The 20849-nt window shown below is 32.2% G+C and overlaps 1 protein-coding gene across 3 annotated transcripts in view; it reads right to left on the bottom strand.

Moving 5' to 3' along the window:
- LOC129963061 (zinc finger homeobox protein 4-like) overlaps window positions 1-20849 on the bottom strand; it is a 233777-nt gene that overhangs the window by 123352 nt on the left and 89576 nt on the right. For all 3 annotated transcript variants that reach the window (XM_056077088.1, XM_056077091.1, XM_056077089.1), the window contains exon 2: window positions 5567-5675. The gene's annotated coding sequence lies outside the window, so the exon portion shown is untranslated. The remainder of the gene's footprint in view (window positions 1-5566; window positions 5676-20849) is intronic.

Here is a 20849-nt window from a genome sequence, read left to right as displayed (position 1 = left end):
TGTTTACATAAGTCTGATAATCTATCTCTCACTTTTCCGAAAGAGGAGGGAGGGGTAGGAGTGAAGTATGGACTGCACACGTGCAAGGACGCTTACAAAAACACAGCCACTCATTGAGGAAACATGGAAAGTATGTTAAAATCCACCCTCGCCCCTCTCAGAGTGGCCTTCTAAATCTCCTATTAGGGATTTCTCAAGATAAAAAAGTGACGGGATGCGAGAAAAAAAGATCTCCCTCCCGCGCCTCGGCGTGCATCCACCCCCAGTAAGAAGAAAAACATAAAAAGGGGGGAGGAGAGAGACAGAAGAATTATTCGACTCAGATAGAAGTCCCCTCTTTCTCGCCCCCCATCGGGTCTTGACAAGATGCCCCCAAATTCCAGAGCCAGACTTGATATATTATCGACACCTTCTGATTCCAGCTGTATTTCTTTCTCTTAAGCGAATGAGTGCCACACAGCGTCAAAAGACCCTCGATTCTTTTTTTTCCATCCCCCACAAAGAAAACAAGAAAAGTAGCAGAAAAAAAGAATTTGAAGCGGTGCCGGCTTTTCAATTAACGCTTGCATTCCACAGGAGTGAGATGCTAGGAGACTGCTGTTAGATGCATTCACTCATAAACATCTTATTCATTGATCATGAACAACACATCTATGGTTTGTTATCACGTGAAGCTAGATTGAGCAACAGATGATTTTTTAAAAAAATGAATTTAGATTTTAAAGCAGTTTTTCCATCGCATCCCCTCATTCAAAATACTATATCAAACTAAATTTCCTATTCAAATAAATATAAAAACATATAAAATCTGAAATAATCAGGAATTCATTGTTTCATGCAAAACATTCACAGAATATCTGCAGTACTTGCACATGCTATAATAAAGTGAACACAGATAAAAGGCATATCACCCTTAGATTGTGCGGATTTATTTATCTTTCTCATTAGATGACTCATCTTATGCAAGACTTGTCCTGTTATCTTATAAAAGAAAGTGAGTAGGTTTTTAGTCTGTTAAATTGCGAGCTAAGTATTGTTAAGTGTTAAATTAAATGCTTTTATATTAATTTCCTTTTTAAAAATAAAAATATTCTGTAATTTGATGTACGAATTAGACACTGAATGCAAAGATGCAAAGAGACTTACACAAAGAATTGATCTTACACAAATATATGCTAATAAAAATAGTAAAGGAGAATGTGTGCGTGTGCGTGTGTGTGCACGTGTTAACACTCTACAGAACAGACCAATAAACTAAAAGTTACCAAGTTTGGCAGAAATGCACTTAGGAATACGGAAATATAAATCTTAGGGAGAGATCTTTTTTTGAAATTCTAATTAATTAAAACTTAAACGAATTTTGATATTTCCCCCATCTAGCGCAAAAATAAGTCTTTCATCGTCTAAAAATTTAAAATAATTATCTTTTCAGTAATATCGATTTCATTGCTATGCAGGTTTTGCTTATTTTTAATAGATTTTTTTAAGTATTTTTAAGCTTTTTTTTTTTTTTAACCATTTAATACGGAAACCCAAATCATTTTCAGCATTGTTATTAATATTCATTCCAGGAATTTTCTTCCTCATCGTTGATGATAAAAAATAATTTTTTCCGTGATAAATAAGTTTTTACTTAAAGTATGACTTTAATAATTTTTTTTTTAATTTTATCATACCTTATAAACAAGGTTTAAAATCACAACATTAGCAGAAATTTTCTAAAGTGCATCCATCTTCAAATAGTTCCAACAAGAAATTTTGTGAACGTAAATTTTGTGTGTGTAAAAATATTATTTAAAGTTCTGTCTCAATTAAAGTTCTAATTCTAGACGAAATAATAAAAAATTAGGGAGTTCCATCGCAAAATGAACCGCAACACATTTCTAAAAATAATACGTAATGCATGTCTATCAAAACTCGTTAAGTTTAAGAATACTTTACTAAGGAAGCCACAAGAATAAGTTAAATATTTAATTGAATAATTTCAAAATTTTAAAAACCATTATTCCATGCGAATCTGATTGCCGATAAAGAGAAATGTAAGGAAACTGCGATGGCCTAGTGGTAACATATCGACCTCGGGGATGGAGGCCTCTAGGTTTGAAACCCAATTTTACAATCAATCCAATTGTATGCATGCAAGCTTCGCGCATGCTAAATATGATGGAAATCTAAGCCTGGAGAGGCAGCCCAACAGTCCTCCACGTCATATGAGCGAGGCTCAAAATTGCATGGTCCATCCCAAAATACCCCGAGTGTTGCTTCTAAGCGGAATTTTAATATATCTAAACTAAAACTGTAGTGAATAGCATATAAGCCAGTTAACAACTACGCTACACGAGCAGTTGTTTTTGTATCGTGGTCATGTTACTGGACTGCGAACCATAAGGTCCCAGGTTCTATCCTCGCATATATCAATCCGCCACAAACCGACAAAGGCAGCTAGAAATTAATAATTTAGTCATAGCTTATGCGAAGGGATTAAACTGTTGGTCGTGTATAAATAGTTAATAATAAGTTAGTCTTATTTTCCATTTATTTATTTATTATTATTATTTTAATTAATTAATTTTCAAATTTGGGATGGTGATGAAAATTCGAAAGCGAAAATGTTTTTTCGGGAAACCAATTGTGAGTCAAAGAAAAATGCGGCAAATTAAGACAAGTTTGTTTTGCAGTTTGCAGAGTCATAAAATATCTTTATTAATGTAAATATTGTAATCAAAATCCGATTCTCATAATTACTCGGCGAATACAAAAGATGGATCTTTCCGGTTATTCGGTGATGAGTCATTTCCAAAACCCATAGAGGAAGTACAATAGAAATTCATTAGGGAGTCTGATACGTTTCCGTCACGAAATGGCGGCTGAGACAAAATTTTCAATCAGTCGGAGAGAAGACAGAAACAATGCAGATGCAATAAGAAGAGAACAAAAGAAAAAGAACGAACACACACACACATAAAAAAAAAGAAAGAAAAACTGAACTTAATCGTAAAAAAGTCGGAAGCGAAAAAAAGGGTAGGGTTATGAGTTAATACCACATAACCAATTCCAGAAAAAGAATCATTTCTGGACCTTGTTATATAAAAAAGGAACGATCGAAAGGAAGAAAGAAGTCAGAAAAGAGAAAAGATGTGACCGTCTAGTCAACGCCTACTTGTGACGTCAGAGAACTAGATTGCTCAGAAGTCTAATTTAAATACAGAGCTCTTATGTGATTTATTCTGTGTGTTAAAAATAATGCTGCATAAAAAGAAATATACAAAAAGGTTTTAAGTATATCATAAGATCTGAGTTAAAACAACTCAAGAACCGACCATTTTTACTTTCTTGTATGCGAAATACAGAAAAATATTGTAAACGTCAAAAAAAAAAAAAAAAAATCGAACTCGAAAGGTTGACAAATCTCTACATTTCAGACCTCTCTTAGTTTAAAAAACACATTTTTGAAAAATGTTCCATCCCTCAATCTGTGGTTAGAAAAACCTTATAAACACTTTGAGCTAGTCAAATGAAATATGTTATACGGTCTTTACATCAAATTTTAAAAAAATTCTATCAAATTTTGGGCAACATCTATGCAGAAAAAGTCTGACAGCTGAAATATAGGATAATTTCATCAGTTAGAACATCTATTCATGGAATGCAACAGCGTCTATATTTCATTCGATTGAAATATATTAATTACCATTAAATATTGCCTAAGGATCCTATTTAGAGCTATTAAATTATCTATAATGACCCACCACCATGAATTTCCATCCATTAAGTTAAGTTGTTTTGAGTCTAATTACTTGATCTTATAATATCTGGATCAAAAGAATGCAACGCAAGCCTTTCATCACAACCTTAAAAGAAGATATACTGATGACCGAAGGCGCAGCTGCACACACAGCCTTTTCAATTCGTGCCAATCGCTAGAGATAATAGATACTTTAAGCAGTGCGTAAATATCTCAACGCCACAATCAAAATCGATATGAAAATAGCCGACCCAAAAATTAAGACTTCGATAGAAACAGCTAATGAGAAAACATTCGAGGGCAATGTTTATATTAATTTATTTATGTTTACAGAAAACCAGATTCATCCACGGAATCTCTCTCTCTTTTTTTTTTATCCACAATTTAATTCCGGTCCATGAGCGATCGATTACTTTAGTGAAATCCATTAAGATTTATTAGAAAATGGTAGGTCATCAATTATTGCCTTGCAGGTCAAAAACTGCAAAGATGAGCTGTTTCAAATAATTGCCTTATCGTTTTATGATAGTAATTTGCTACGCATAAAACTCAAAAGGCCTTTTTTTAGAATGCTGTTTCACAATGAACAGTATAGAAGCGATGTTACCCTTTTCTTTAATAACATAAGAGGATATAAGGGTAACTCTTCATAGAGAAAGAAGAAACCTGAAGTTATATTTAAAGATATAGTAGAGAAATTGTAATACAGAAGAAGAAAGAGATCCGCAGAAAAATCAAAATGGATTTTGGTAATCAGTTTGGAATTTCAGAGTGGATTTTGGTGAGGATAATGTGAAAGGGTTCATTTAGAAAACTGTATCTTGTGGAAATTTTAAAACGATTTATTTTTAATAACATTACAATTCCTAAACTTGAAATATATATTGCTAATTCATGTCGTGATATTATTTATTTTTTCAAAAATAAATGGGTAACAATATCAATATAATATTAAAATTGTCCTGACAAATTCTGTTTGAACATAGCGTTTCGAAAAATTAAATAATTTTATATTTCTAAAAGTTAATTTAAAAGGTTTACAGAAAATAAATTAGACGTGTCAATCCTTCAAACTCTTTTTACGAATTATTTCTATTCGAATTCTGAGGGCTAGAATGAAACGCCCTTTTCACTGGAAAGGAGAGACAGCCGGCTCAGGTACTGACCGGAGTTCGAACTGATATTCGAACATGCTTCAAAATAGTAAGTAACTATAACCGAACTAAATAAAAATTTTACAGCGCATAGACGAAAGGTTTTCACAAACACCAATCGCATAAAAATTGGAAAAATTCCATACATAAAAGAAAAAAAATGAAGCATTTATCAATATAAAATGATAAAATAAATATCCTTGTTTATTCAGCCATCTTTCAATCAGAAAATAATTTTTTGTTACTGAGAGAAATGCAAATGGAAGAATTCAATAAAATTAATTAGGGGGAAAAAAAGAAATACAAAACCCGCTCTCCATAAATTACAAAAAGGAAGTAAAAAAAAGCAGTCTTCCGATAAAAATTCTCATAAATTAATTAATGCTTTCCAGCGAAGACCCCCTCTCCCCATTATTAGCATTGTCCACTCGGTCCGTGCATTCAATCTCAATAACTGCGGTCGCTCATTTGGAGTATCCGTCGCAGTTACAGTTACACAATTAAAGTGGAGGAAATAGGTTTTTAGCATTATTACCTTTCAATATTTACATGCGGCCCCATCGTTAACTTCTTTTTCATTCGAGAATTTTACGCGTTCCAAATCATTAAAGCCGGTTAGAGACAAAAATACATTTTTAGAAAAATAATAGAATAAAAACCACCTTACCGGCCAAGACGAAAGAATCATGATGGATGTTTCGTGCGTTGCCATGGTAACTGTTCTAAAGACACCAATCACGCGTCGCCTGTAAATGTGTTCCTCCAACCATAATGTCCTGCAAAAATAATTTTAACTCGTTAGAAGTGAACGCGTTTGAATTGATATAGGTAAAAGAGCAGAGAAAAAAAATTATTATTATGAAAAAAATATAAAAAGAACATCTGATGGTTAAATTCTTTATTTGAGATTTCGCAATAGGCTATTAAGGCCGGCAAAAACGCTATGTGACTTTAACGATGATGAATATTCCACAAAACCAGTAATTAGACATAATGAATGCCAGGAATTATACATATACGAAATTATTGCATGGAATAGTTTGTGTAAATATTAGAGAAAAATAGAAGAATAAAACAATGAATTGTATAGAACTGGACTACCTTTAGGAATGGTCAACAAAAACGAGCAGAAGCCTTTCATTTTGAAAATATAATGAGGCATGTTAATCGAGTTCGTTAATTTGAATAAGTTACTCGTTTAGTAACTTTTGTGAAGTACTAACACAAAAGGGGGAAATAAAGAAAATAGTCGCATTATTTTATTTTCAGAACAACGAAAAATCTAATCTGCAGCAAATGAGCAAAAGTGTTCTAATAGAATCAATAAATGAGTTAGGTTTATTTTTCAGCGCGGTTCATTTTAAAAAGCAATAATGAAAATGAGGGTTGTTCATCGAGCAGACAGAAATAGTAGTAATATATTCAGACTTTTGTAAAATTAGTAGTTTCCGAATCAATGAAACTCGTATTTTTTTTTTATATGAAACATAATTATTCTTTTGTCTGAAGTAAATCCGAGAAAAATTTGAAAAATAACGAATTTTTTTCTCTTTTTAAAAACACGACATAAAGTAATTTGCTGTAAACTTTTCTACAGTTACGTGTTTAGAAAGCAATTGAAAATCTATGTTGATTATAAAAAATGATTTTTATATCATTAAACACATTCACTTCATTCGGTAATCCAGCAAACTTCAAGTTTAAAGTCAGGCTCTTATCATAACATGTCACATACATTGCTGGTAGTTAAAAATGTAAGATAAGTAAGAGAAAAAAAAGTTTTATATCATGAACTAAAGTAACTTCAAGTTAAGTAGAAGCTTTATATAAATTCTATATAAGTAAATCTTCACGATGAGATATAATTTCGCGTTGTAACCATATTCTTCTTAATATTTCGTGGTCAATGGAGGCGATTGCAGAATAATCTTTCAGTGCAGCAAGTTAGCGGATTTGTAAGAGGAATAAAATCAAGCTCACATGATAATGGAAAATGCGTCGTGTCTTAGAATCCACTGCATCTTGGAGATACAAAAAGTAGGTAACATTACAGAACTTCAAACCACAGCATAAAATTGCAATTATCCTGGCGCCCCTTGAAACGACTTTAGTAAAAATTATCAATTTCTATAGCGATATGAAAATATTCGCCATATTGGTCATTTCTTTAGCTTTGCATTTATCAAATCCTTCAGATAATTATCACCCTTCCCGAGTGGCATAACGAGGTTAAATAGCATCCAGGTATGACATTTTTTCTCCTCTTATCTATATTTCATTATATATAACAATTTATTAAACTAAGTAACATCCCATGACACTCCCTATGATTTCGTTCAGGACATCTATACTTCCTTTTCATCCTGCGTTCATATTGTTGCGTATGTTTGCTTCTTGCTTTGCAAGTTTAAAAAAACCCATGAGATTATTTAATGATTTTATTATATAAAAAAACTTCATATCAGCACCAATTATCCCCTTCCCACCGGGAGTACAGATATGGGAAGTTTTCAGAATTGTAATTCGTTCTTGCCCCTCAAGTGGGTAAAGAAATGGCGTGGGTTTAACTACACCTACCAATGACGGGACATGCTTTCTATAGGAAAGGTTGTACCGTGGTCGGTGACGTCCATTAAGATTCATTCTTAGGTCCCCCTAATGTTGAGTTCAACCCGGCGTTCATACCAACACCAACTATCCCCCTCCCACTGGGATATGGGAAATGGGAAGTTTCCGGAATGGTAATTGGTTCTTTCCCCTCAAGTGGGTACAGAAATGGTGTGGGTTTAACTACACCTACCAATGACGGGACGTGCTTTCTATAAGAGGGGTTGTACCGTGGTCGGTGACGGCCATTAGGATTCAATCTAATGGCCGTCAATCTTAGGATTATTTAATTATCATCTTATTATCAATCTTATTCAATCTTAGGATCCCTAAGGTTGATTTCAACCCGGCGTCCGGTCATTCAGATTTTCCATGCACCTCAGGGAGGAACGGAATAACTGTTTATGATTACCTACACCAATTGCGACTTTCGTGCGCCTTAAAAAATTTATGATAACTTATTTAGATAATTTATTATTTTATTAGCCATTTATTAAGTTAGTAAAAATTAGTAAAATAATAATAATAATAAATAAATACCAGAGCAACAAACACTTATTTTTTGTTTGATCTGTTGAAATGAATCAATTTAAAACATTTGCACTTCCTATATCAATATCAGTTACATAATGCATAATTATGATAGTTCAAGCTTTTTTTATTCGATATTTTGAAACCTGTAAAGGGATTAGATAAATTAATTTTATATTAAATACATAAGAGAAATTATTTACATTAAATACTATTTCGTTAGGGTTCCGATAAAAAGAACAAGAAGAGAGAAAAAAATAAAGAAATTTTTCAAGAAATATTACTAATTTATTAAACGGCAAGAAGGAATGGGGGAAGATGCTATCGTAAGAATTAAATGTAGAATTCCAGGTAAATATTTAATGCTTTGCTTTTGGGTATGAGGTAGACAAATAAGTTTGCAGACAGCTATATCGGAGTTTCTTAAACTGTAGGGCTCCAACCCAAGTAAGGAAGCACTGAAATATACAAGATAGAAAGATATAAATTTGGTAAACTATTTCCCAAATCGTAATCCTTTTTCTTTCAGATTCTTTAAGTTAAAATGGTTTTAAAAAAAGAATTTAAGAGACTGCAAAGGCATTTTTTAAATTAATTAATTTAGAAATTAATTAATATTTTTTTAATTTGCTAAATTAATTATCTAGTTAATATATATATATATATATTCATAAGACAGAGTTCAAAAATAGAAAGATATTGGAGATATATGCAACGGTAAATGCACATAATAAACTTAGCAAATCTTCCAAAAATAATCAATCAAAAGTAACACAAAATTTGAGACTTTTTTGTTTTATTATATTATCTTTAGTAATCGCTATGCCCAAATCCAACCATCTTTTCTAGCATAACATTTTCCGCCTTGCAATGAAGTGTTATTTGCTTGTTTACTCTCGAGACTATGTCCATTGAATCTTTATGTACTTTTACATCGACGTCAACATTTTGAACGTATTTTTTTTTATCACGGAGCACTTCAGACGAGCATCTCTTTATCAAGGGTCTTTGAGCCGGATATTCTTTTTTTATCGCTATGCCGTTAGTTGAGCATCTCTATATTGATAGCTTATTTTCTGAAAAGACATTATACCTATGTATTATGATCATTTTACCCTCAAATGTAGATCTGCATCATGTGTTTAAAACCTCATATCTCTTTATGTAGAAAATGTTGCATGTGCTATTTTTGTCATTTTAATTTTATCAAACTATTTTATGGTTTCTGAACACAACTAGAAATGTTTTTCTTTATCTGTGATAATTTTCACTGTGAGCGCACTATCTGAACATGATTTTATTTTGGCGGATGTTGCGAATTACGATTTATATATAAAAAAATAATAATAACATACAAGAAAAATTGTTTTCGGATAGAAACAAGGTAAGAGTAATGAATAATATTTCTTTTTTGTATATACTGAAAAATTTATGCAGGAAAAATGTAGCTTTTTTTGAGATGTAAAATTATATACAATACGCAAAATCGGTTCTATGTAAGCTCATCAAATCTAAACGGGCATCTCATTATTTGCCGTCTATGGATATACGAAAGGACGGCGTTGGTCACTGGCCTATATTTTCAAACAGGTTGAGGTGTAAAATTCCATTCTGTAAGATTTACCACACAGCGGTCACGTAGCAAATGCAATGTTCCTTAATGTTTAAATGCTAAAAATAATTGTTTCAAGGATTTTCATATTTTGCAATGTAATGAGAGATATTATTTATATCTGAAATATTTTATTAATTTACGCAATAAATTTATAGAATTCAAGGTGTGACACAAGGTGTTTCACATTGATACATCAAAATGCTTTTTAATTTTTTTTTTTTTTTTTTTTTTTTTTTTTGTTTTCTTCCGATTGACTACACTTTTTCCCGACTGATTCCAGACTTTATTTATTAAAAATAGAAATTCTTGTATTTAAGGGTTAAGCTCTGAATCATTAATAAGCATCGACACGCCTGTATTAGAAAACTGCATTTTTTTTCGACTTAGTTGTTAATGAATCTTTGACATTTGAAAATTACACATGTAAATCATTATTCAGAATTTGAATTAGCTGAAGTTTGTGATTTTTCTAACAAACCCAGATTTTTCCATACGCATATTGTTTATAGTTAATATTCTATCTTTTACCCGGGATTACAAGTGACAGGATTTTCAATGCATATCTTTCCTGAAACTATATATTCTTAAAAATTTAACTAAGGCAGTCATATCCCTTCATTAAAAGAATTGCCTTGCAGGGAATAAAGATTAATAGATCCATCTTTGTTGATTTGCCGCGGTAAAGACAATGTGGTAAAGGAAAGATGAAAAAAATGTAATAAATTGTTCCTTCGGATGTGAAAATGAAATATTATTTTCATTTCTTCCCTGCTTTGTAAATTTTATCTAACGATTACACATACATTGAAATCTTTTGGAATACATTGGATACCTATTCATTAACTGCAACCTTCGTAAAATTTCACTGGTGATGCCATTTTTGGGGAAAATTTTAAAGTTGTTTCATTTTTAACAATATTTCTAACATGACTGCTGTTCTTGGAGATCAAAGATATAGAGGATTTCCAAAATAAAATTTATGCCTTAATTTACTAGAATGAAACTTGAGTATTTACAAAAAAATATTTTTAACAGAAACTAATAGAAATTCTTCTCTTTCCTTAGATATCCAAATCACTCTATATCTTATATATGCACAAATAACTTTTTCTCTTTCTTTTAAAATTTGAGATATTTCTCTTAAAACTTCTCAAATTCGATAGACTGACCCAAACTTTCCTATTTACCTGACTAAGAAGCCATTTTCAGGAACTTTAGATATTTCCTCTGCAACATTAACCAGTACGTCCATTCTGCTGGAAACATAACCCAAAATTGACATTGATGCCATCATCAAGTCTGCAAAATGGTTCAACGCATACATTTATCCTAACTTCCAGGTGAGAATATGAGTTCATAGTTCGCATTTACTTTCGGAAACAAGGCAAAAAAACCGTTAGCCTCCCCTTAAAAAGTAGATTAATAGACTTGCAGAAGTATCCATACTAAGCAAACACTGGAGGCAAATATATCAAGTAACCGGGACGTGTAGACGAGTCCATGTCACTGAGCTATAACCGTAGCTGCTGTCTTCACAGCTAATGACCATCACAGAGAAACATCCCAACTCCCTTTATGAAGGCAAGAGCTAAAATACATAAATTGCCGAACACGGCAGAAAAGGGAAGGACCATCAAGGGGGCCACTAAACGTCACCTACCATTCACACAAGGATATGGGAAAAGAAGGAAAAAAAGAAAAACATGGCAGGGAAAAAAAAAGATAAATAAATATTTAGAAGAAAAGTTCTTCCTAACACTCCATGTGAAAAGATAATTTTTGGAGGGCACCAATAAACGAGTCTGTATTAAAGTTTCTTTTCTTTCTTTATTTTTAGATGTACCATCACGCGAAGCTTTACTGCAGGGGGTGGAGGGATGAGGATGACAGAACGCACAACAAGTGAAGGTTATAAAACATGTAGCGGTTTTTACGAGTGTGGGCCCTCTCTGCCTAAAAACGGCATAGCCTTCTTAACGGCTTCATTAAGCGAACGGTCACACTTCGTTCTATTTTTGCCCACCCCCGCTAAGTAAGGACGTATACCTCAAATATGCATACCACATACCCTCTCCCCCCACCCTTTTCATCTTATGAGCAAAGCGAGAAATGTTGTATTTGAGTTGGCGAGAGGCAGAAATTAAGCCATATTTCTCGCCAGAGAGTTTTGTACGATTTCTCAGCTCGTATGTTGTTGCATCTGTGCACAATAAGCAAAAATTCTGGAACTAGTTCAGATTGATTATCTTTGTTGAAAACGACAGTGGCTGAAGAGGAGAGAAGATTTTTTCTTTCCTTCTTCCTTTTTAATTACCTCAATCTGTAGTCAAGGGTATTTATATCGCTTTGTGGGTGGCGAATGATTGCGTCACTGGAGGAAAGCTTTGGAAATCCTCATCTAGCGGTTGACTAGAGACTGTGATAAGAATGGCAAGGAGTTGAGAAGTCAGCTCTGATAAATGCTTCTGTTTGACAACCTGCTGTAAGATTTTAAGCTAAATTTAAGTCTGCATCACTTAACTTATAGATTCTGCGTAATTATATGCAAGTGCATGTGCAATTCTTCATGGAATGCTTCCTCAACTAAATTCTTGTCAAAATTTCCAATCATCCTTCCCCATTTCGTTGATTACAAGCGCCGTTTATTGTTATTCAGACTCTTGAATGTATTATTTTGTATGATTATAAATACCGCCTATTGCTATATCTGTTCTATGTTTGCATGTGAAAAACAATATTATTTCATTCAAATTCTTCAGAAGCTTCTAATGGGATCTGCTTACAGTCAGCAGTTATCTTACCTTCAGTTTCATATATAATTGAATAGAATATTCGAATTAGGAATATGAATTTTAATCAAACTAAATAAATCAGAATATTAACGTGCTTCGATTATAGATGCTTTGATATCTCAAAAATATTTCAAGCTGAACACAGAATTCCAGAAAGGATATGATAAACCTGAACTATGAATGGCTGGCAGCTTGGTGCAGAACATAATTTTATATGAAGACTATTCTGCTTCAACATTTGTAATTACTACATTATTAATCTATATGAGTCTGCAAGGCCAAATGAAAAGTAGTATGAAATCAAATATGAAAGATATAGAAGATTTTATTATTTGTCTTTTTATATTTTTATTTTGCAGAAATCATTTGGCGTTGAAAAACTCTTTTAAAAAATGCAATCTAAGAACTTGATCTCACATATTTATCAGATCGAAGAGTGAAAACATCAAGAGCAATTTTTATAAGATTAAGATTTTTTATAAGATGATAAGGATTGCAATATATCCAATGATGTAAATATCAGTAAATTGACTGATCAGTGAATTGAGAATTTTAGTTTCGTTATCGGTAAAATTATGTAATCTATACTTATAATAAAGCTCAATGTGTGTGTGTGTGTGTGTGTGTGTGTGTGTGTGTGTGTGTGTGTGTGTGTGTGTGTGTGTGTGTTGGCACTCTACAGGCCAGACCATTCAACCTACAGCTACAAAATTTGGCACGTGTATACCTTGGAAGCCAGGAATGTGCACCTGGGGGTTATTTTTTCGAATTTTTAATTATAATTTTATTTATTTAAAAATTAAGCGACATTTTGGCGTGTTTCTGCTATAACTTCCGAAAATATTACCGCACAAAAAAGATTTTTACATTAAGTTAAAGATCAAAAATTTATCTTTTAAATGATACCAATGTTTTAACCTTAAAATTAAATTTCTATTTTTAATGAATTTTTAAATAAATATTTTAACTATATTTTTCATCAATTTTTTTTCGTACAAAATAAAAATAAAATTTAAGCTGCACGAGCACGTTTCGCATTCATGGGGAAAATTAGCTTTTTCAAAGTGTTGCCATCACATTGATTAAAGCTCCAACTAAAAATAAATTAAATCTTTTTGGAAAGTCTGTAGAAAATGAAACAAATATGAAATATTATTTTTTTTTTAAAAAAAAATTCAAGAAAAATTATTTTATGATCCTTTACACTCTCTATATTATTAATCCAATAAATCAGTTTTATTTTAAGGCAAGTTTTGTTTAATATGAACAAGATATCCATTGAAATCAGGGCCACACGGCTAATTTGTAAACATTTACTAAGACACAGATCTGCTAAAATGGTCTAAATGGAAAATGATTATATTTTATGTAACTTGATTCAATAAATGCTCTAATAAATAACGAATTTTTGATTTTACATAAAGATTCTGCTGTGGAAATCACGAATAACAAAAGGTTCTTTAAACACTAATATTTTATATAAAAAGAGTTTATTTCCAATCAACTAAATCAATCACTTAAACTGACTGATTTATGAAAATTTATATATCGCTATTCAATAAAAAAGGGATAATTTTAGATTTTTCATCGATCGTTTCAAAGAAAATACGCCAATCAGCGCGCAGGTTTCTCAAGATTAATAGGCCTAAGATTATGAAAATGTTGAGCTTTTCTAAATTTTTAACATTCAAAACTTCATAAATAAGTCTTAGTTAATCGTGGAAAATAGAAACATTTATTCATTTATTTAAAATTTGGGGCATCCAGAATATTTCTCAGAATATGATACCTTACTGCATTAAATTTAGACTTCATAATTTTTGAAATATATTTATAGGCCGGAACAAAATATTATTATTGATTTCATTTCAATCCTTTTGAAAGCAAAACTAAAAACTGAATTTATGCTGAATCTGAGAAATTTTTGTTGAATTATTGTTTGAGATATTACTTAAATTATGAAAAATATTTTGTAGTTCACATAAGACTTAAATACCGAGCGATTCTGTTTGCAATACTCATATTCGATAATAATAATAAATAAATAAATAACAATAAAGATGATAAATAAAATAAAACGCTTGGTTTTATTAAAAAATATCTTTATATTAATTGCAATTTCATCATTTCCACTTTAATTTAAAGTTGGAAGTTTTACCGTAAATGACAACAAATTAGGAAAATATATATATAGTAAATTGAACGAAACGATCCAAACAACAGTATAAGTTTAGTATGACTATCAAAATTTGCAGATTAAAAATGTTTTGTTTGAGAATCTATTAAGAGACCAGTTACTTAAAATGTTTAATTGAAAATTGTAGCGAGCGGTAATACTGACGAACCGGCTGGTCGCCAAAGGCGGCTAGTTAATAATAAAACACTTTTTCAAGTATTCATGAAAAAGCAATACTGAACAATCGCAATACTGATTTGACGTAGAGTTGCTTTGTGGCAAATCAAACTTACTGATTCAAGCAAAACAGAAATAAGACATGATAAACCGTTTTTGGAAGAAAAAAAAATCGCTAAAAAAATACTTATTTTCAACAAAAAGTAGAACTATATTTAAAATACGGTTCTTTAATAATTACGATATAAAGATGAAATCTGAAAGAGTTGCTCTATGATGAGATTATTTAGTACAAAAAAATTGGATTAGATGGAAAAAGTAATTCATGAGCTATTTTTTCTTAAGCTCCTGTTCTTTTTTTTCAAACATGTCGACAAACAGATCACTCATTATATAGCTCATCATCGTTTTTATCGTGAAAATGTTCATGTATATGTATTACTAATAATTTCTTATAAAATTGATGAATGTTTTATTATTTATTCTCAGAATATAATTTATTTCCGTATACGTTTGCCATAGTATTGAAAAAAATCAAGTTAAATATATTATTATTATGAATTTCTGTTTTACATTTACGCTTTAAGTAACTCTCAATAATTTACAGGTATTCAGTTTTTTTTTTTTTAAATTTTATAACAGAAAAGTTTGGTAAATTTGAAATTACCAGGCATTAGTATGGTATATTGAAGGTAAAATATAGTGACTTCCTAGATTTTTAAATTTCAGAAGAAGTAATATTGAACAAGTGTGAGTTCGAGTTTCCTTAATATATATATATATATATATCCTATGAATCACAAAACAGCCAGCAAACTACATACGTTATTGTAGAATGCATTCCTGCAATTATGGATGCTAAATATATTCGTACCGGCTTGCTTGCATTAATAAAATGCGATAATGTTTGAAGTGTTGCTAAGTATTAGTAATACTTGGTAATAATAAATAATAAAATGTTTCATGTAAAGCAACTCTCTATAAAATAGAATTTAAATGCATACGCAGAACTATCATTTTGTAAATTATGCAGAAAAAGTTTTTTGAAAAGAAAGTAAGCAAGGAACCGACAGCAACTCTAAATTCCGAGAAAGTTCTACTAATCAGATATAACAAAGTATCAAATAGAGGCAACACTTTAAAAGTCAATAAACTATTTCAATTCGATAAGCCGGGCTATTGAAGCTGCATCATCAATCAGTGCAGCAATTGAGAATGCATCCAAGAATCGATATTAAGTAACGCATCACGGAGATATTTGAAAGTTCACAAAAGCGAAAAAAACGTGAGTCGATGACTGAGAACAAATAAACTCGCGATCGGATTTTCAACGCGCGCAGAGGATGCGATCATTTCATGTATGGGGTGTAAAGATCTACCATTTGCTCTTCAATTAATTTTAGTCGAAATGAGAACTCAGTTATGTTATATTTGAATATGTTATGATACAGTTAAAATTCAAAAGTCAGAATCAAGAGAAAGCGGTATCATTAAAAAAAAATCTAGAATCCCATGAAATCCTTAGCACACACAAACACACAAATAAAATTCCGTATCAAAAAAGACATGTTTCATTTCGGACACTATACAACTCTTCAAGTCTGTGAAATGAATTATCAGTTTTATAATATTTATTCAACATTGAATAAAACAAATCAAAAGATCGGTAATCGAAAATAAAGAGCACTGGTGAATCATTTAAATTTTTTCGCCTCCCGTAATCATCGATGACATTGCAAAGATAAATGGCGCCTAGCACCTATGGTAAGGATTTTTCAATTTCCCGTCGCATTTAGCTTTAATACTAGCAGGATTGGTCTCCCCAAAACATTCTCGCATACTCTGTAATAAAGGTGTTATCCCAGAGAACGCCTTGTGCGAACGCCGTAAAGTAATTACGAAATATTAACTTTTGGCGTGAATTATCATTTTTTTCTGAATTTATTGTGTGATCCTTGGCAAAGTTATTTAACAATTAATCCCACCAAAATATTTTCAAATTCTTAAAGGCTATTCGCCTTTTCACGTACATTTAATTCATTTTTTGTCTTTTCGATTTGTTTGACAACTAAAAATAACTTTGTGACTTTCACTTTTTATTTCCATATTTAAACAATCTTTACTCATTTTAAATTTTTGAATGTTATATGTTCATTCTAATCTATTCAATTTTCGCCTTCTTTTACCGAGGCTAAACTGTTTTATATTTTAATTGATGAAACAATTTTTTTATGTAGTATGATTTTAAACCATATGCTTGGCGCAGCATGACCAGATATGGCCCTTGCGCCAAAAAAAGCCAAAACAACAACAACAGCAACAACCCTGGCATGTGATTAATAGTATCCGAAAATCGATTTCCTGTTTTGTTTTTCTCAACTTAATGGAACCAAAATTTGACTCAGAACTACAACGTATAAGTCATAAAATGACATACCAAATTTGAAATATTTAAGTCATTGCGATTTTTAGAAATCGCATAAGTCGTACTCTTGGCCCTAGTTGGCGCTACTAAAAAAAAAACAAGAGACGCTCCCCCCACCGGCTTAAAATCGCTGTCTTCGTAACAGCAGGCTTGTCCATGGCAAGTGCCATAAGAAACAACAAACAAGAGAAAACGCATTTACATGCTTTTGAATACGCAGGTCGAGAAACGACCAACCCTTATTGGATTTGGCTGTGATAAGTGTCTACACCATAAATGTAAAATCTATGTACCGAATTTTAGCCCTCTAGCTTTCTTTGTTTTGTAATTATCGAGATAACTCATATTCGAACAGCAGGAGAAAGAGACTTCCTCTAAATAGACTTTGCTCAAAATCTGACAGACATCTACAATTTTGATGTTAAGACCGTATATGGAGCTTCATCCCTCTAACTCAAAGGGTTCTGAGTTATCTTTGTCACTGACAGATGGACGGACATTTACCAAAAATGTGTCTTTTGAACTCAGTATGGTCAAAAGCGTGGAAATTCGTCAAAATCTCCAGTTCATTTTTTTTTTTTTTACGGTTATAATACTCTCCCTATACTTCGTAAACGAGGAAGTCAAAAATGTCAAATATGCACTCATATCTTTCCCTTGGCTATCAAAGTATCAATATCTCCCCCCCCCCGGCTCATCATCACTACATTACTGTAAAATACCCTATCTAGGTGGATGTGGATGAACATGTTCATGGTGAACTCCAAATCAGTCACACTAGTTCCCAATCATTGCGGAATATAATTAAAGGCACTTTTCGGTTGGCCAGGCGCAATCGAAAGGTCTTCAAATAATTTAGACATGCGCCAAAAAAACGTTGCCAAAAACAGTTGCAGCCTTAGTTGGAGCAAATCTTGACGAGTTTTTTTTTTTTTTTTCACATATTTAAATTATCTAGCGAAAAGTGCCTAAATCAATGTATTCAGGTGTCATACCTCTTTCAACATCTAGAATAATAATTAAACTTCTATTATAATTTTAAATCTCATGCAACCATATAAATTTCAGGAATTATAACATCAGTTTGCAATTTAGGTTATTTTCTGTGGCCTGAAGAACCATCATAATAATCGTATTCAAGATACATTAGGTATTTATCTTCCAGATAAAAATACAATAACTTGATTATGTTTAATATTAAACAAATCATAAATCGGATAAATTGAAAGTATTGTTGCTCTCAAACTAAATTTTCCGAAATCCAAAAACAACGTCGCCATTCCAAAGAAAATTCAGAAAAGAAATGGCATTAACATCAACCACAGCATTGTGAAAACATACGTGCAGGAAACAAAGTCGTTGGAGAAAAAAAGCCACCAAACAATCATTTTCAAAAATAAATAAATAAATAAAATCGAAGAACTTTTCGAATTTTCGCTAAAACTTTCAACCAGATTTTCTCCTCACAACCCCCACATTAAACCCAAGTTTCATTTTAACCATTAAAAGAAAATACTCTTAAAAACAACCAAACAAACGAGAAAAAAAAATCTCCCACCAATGACAAAAGTGAAACGAATCTATTGTTCAAATGCATTAACACGTAAGCATTGTTGACGAAATCAGTGCCCACTCCAGGTACGCCCCTCCACACCATAATGGGATAACCGACAATATCCATTTCTTCGCGGAGAGTTTTTTTCTAATAATCTAATTAAAGCCGCCGTCCACTCTAGCCAAAGACACGGTGCGGTCACTTGCTTTGCTTTCTCTTCGTTTTTCAAGTCGCACCCGAGAAGGGTAATTTAGGTTAATGTATTTGGTGAGGGGTGGGTTTGCTCCCACCGATTCTGACAGCAGGGTTGGCACTAATGGTTTTTTGTTCCTATTTGCTTATTAAGATTAAATTCGGAACAGAAGGGACCTGGATAGAAAGAAAATGGAATGTAGCATGTGCCCGAGCCGACGGACTTGATTTGATTTGTAAGGCTAACGAAAGATCTAAAGATACACAAGGGATATTGGGAAAAGATTCTGAAACTTAGAGCCAATATCAACTGAAGACTGCACTCGATTATTCTCGACTTGATGGACTTGATTTTATCTGTTAAATGAAGATAAGATCTAAAGATATACAAGAGGATTCTAAATTTCAATAAACATCAGATGGAGATGGTAACTTCAGATGAATCATTATCTACCTTAGAAAATGTAGGCATTAGATATACGATAACAAATACATATATATGATAAATGATATATATGCATGTACAATTTACAGAGTTGTTAAGCCAAATGAGAAATTGAGGATTCCCAAGAAGCCATCAGCAAACCTTTTTACACGGAGTCATAATTTGTGTAAGGGAAAGGCGATGGTAAAAAGACGTCTGTTTACATCGAGATACAAGAGTAAAGTGTCAGAAATTTTCCCTTTCAGTGATTTTAGTAATAGAATCTGATAGGGATTTCTTTGACATGCGCAAACTTAGGAAAAGGAATCTTTGGTATCTTTGAAAAATACTAATATGTATGGGTGATAGGGGTTTTTATCCCCTCTATCTATGAAAATAATTCTTTTGGAGTGGAATTGTTGGATAGTACAAAAAAAAATTATTTGACTTTGAAAACTTTCATTTGTTAGTCGAAAATGAGAAGGCACTCTGGACTGATAACAGATAAAGAAATTCAGTGTTAAGCTAGACCTAACCAAACGAAATAGAATATAATAGGGCGAATAAATACCATAGACTAGATTTGGTGTGTTGACTCATGGAAGATAATTTAAGGAGCCACAGTCTAAAGATATCAAAATTTTGCACTGGTATCATGTGAAAATAAAAACAGAGGAAACAGAACTAAATTGCCACTTTTCTCAGCTATATTAACATGAGGTAATTGAACCACGATAGATGAGCATTAGCTCGGCATGTTAGCCAGTCATGAGTGGATTTCAGACTACAATAAATATAATCCAGTCGATATGAAACGTAATAACGATGACACGAAATCTCAGAGTTAAAAATAAAGGTTTTATTTTGAAACATAAGCAATCATTACATTGTTTAATTGAAAACAAAAATGCAGGCAGTGCCACTGACCATTGAATCCCTTACCTCTCATTCTAGAAATATCTGTAGTTTCATATCACCGATACCATCCACATCACCGATACAATCATATTACAGTCATTTCGATCCGGAATCTCTGGAAACTCATTTAATTTCGAATCGGAAGATATCTAACCATTAATTACAGAGTGAGCAGGTGCGAGAACTTAATCACTTTTTTACCTGTACACGACCACCTGTCCCGTGACCTCCCCTCCGTATTCCCCCAGTGGGCTCTTCCTTCGATATTATGTCTCATTCATTTCGTGGGGGTGGTGAGGGAAAAAAATTGACCAGCAGGTGCCAGAACAGTTCCAGCCCAATTATTCAATGCTCTAAGATTAAATAACAATTACTTTGAAGATATACTACTTTGCACCATTTTGAAAGAAGAAGAAATTTTTTAATTGAATCGTAAAGAGGAGGACATAAATATACCGTATTATCGTGAAGTTCGTAAAGAGGATATAAATATACCTGCTATAGCTAAGAGTTTTCTTTTTTCGTTTTCTTGAAATAG

Source organism: Argiope bruennichi, chromosome 3 (genome assembly GCF_947563725.1).
Source record: "Argiope bruennichi chromosome 3, qqArgBrue1.1, whole genome shotgun sequence".
In the NCBI taxonomy this organism is placed as follows: Eukaryota; Metazoa; Arthropoda; class Arachnida; order Araneae; family Araneidae; genus Argiope; species Argiope bruennichi.
The sequence above is the reverse complement of the archived record's forward strand: the minus strand, read 5'-3'. Positions and strand labels throughout refer to the sequence as shown.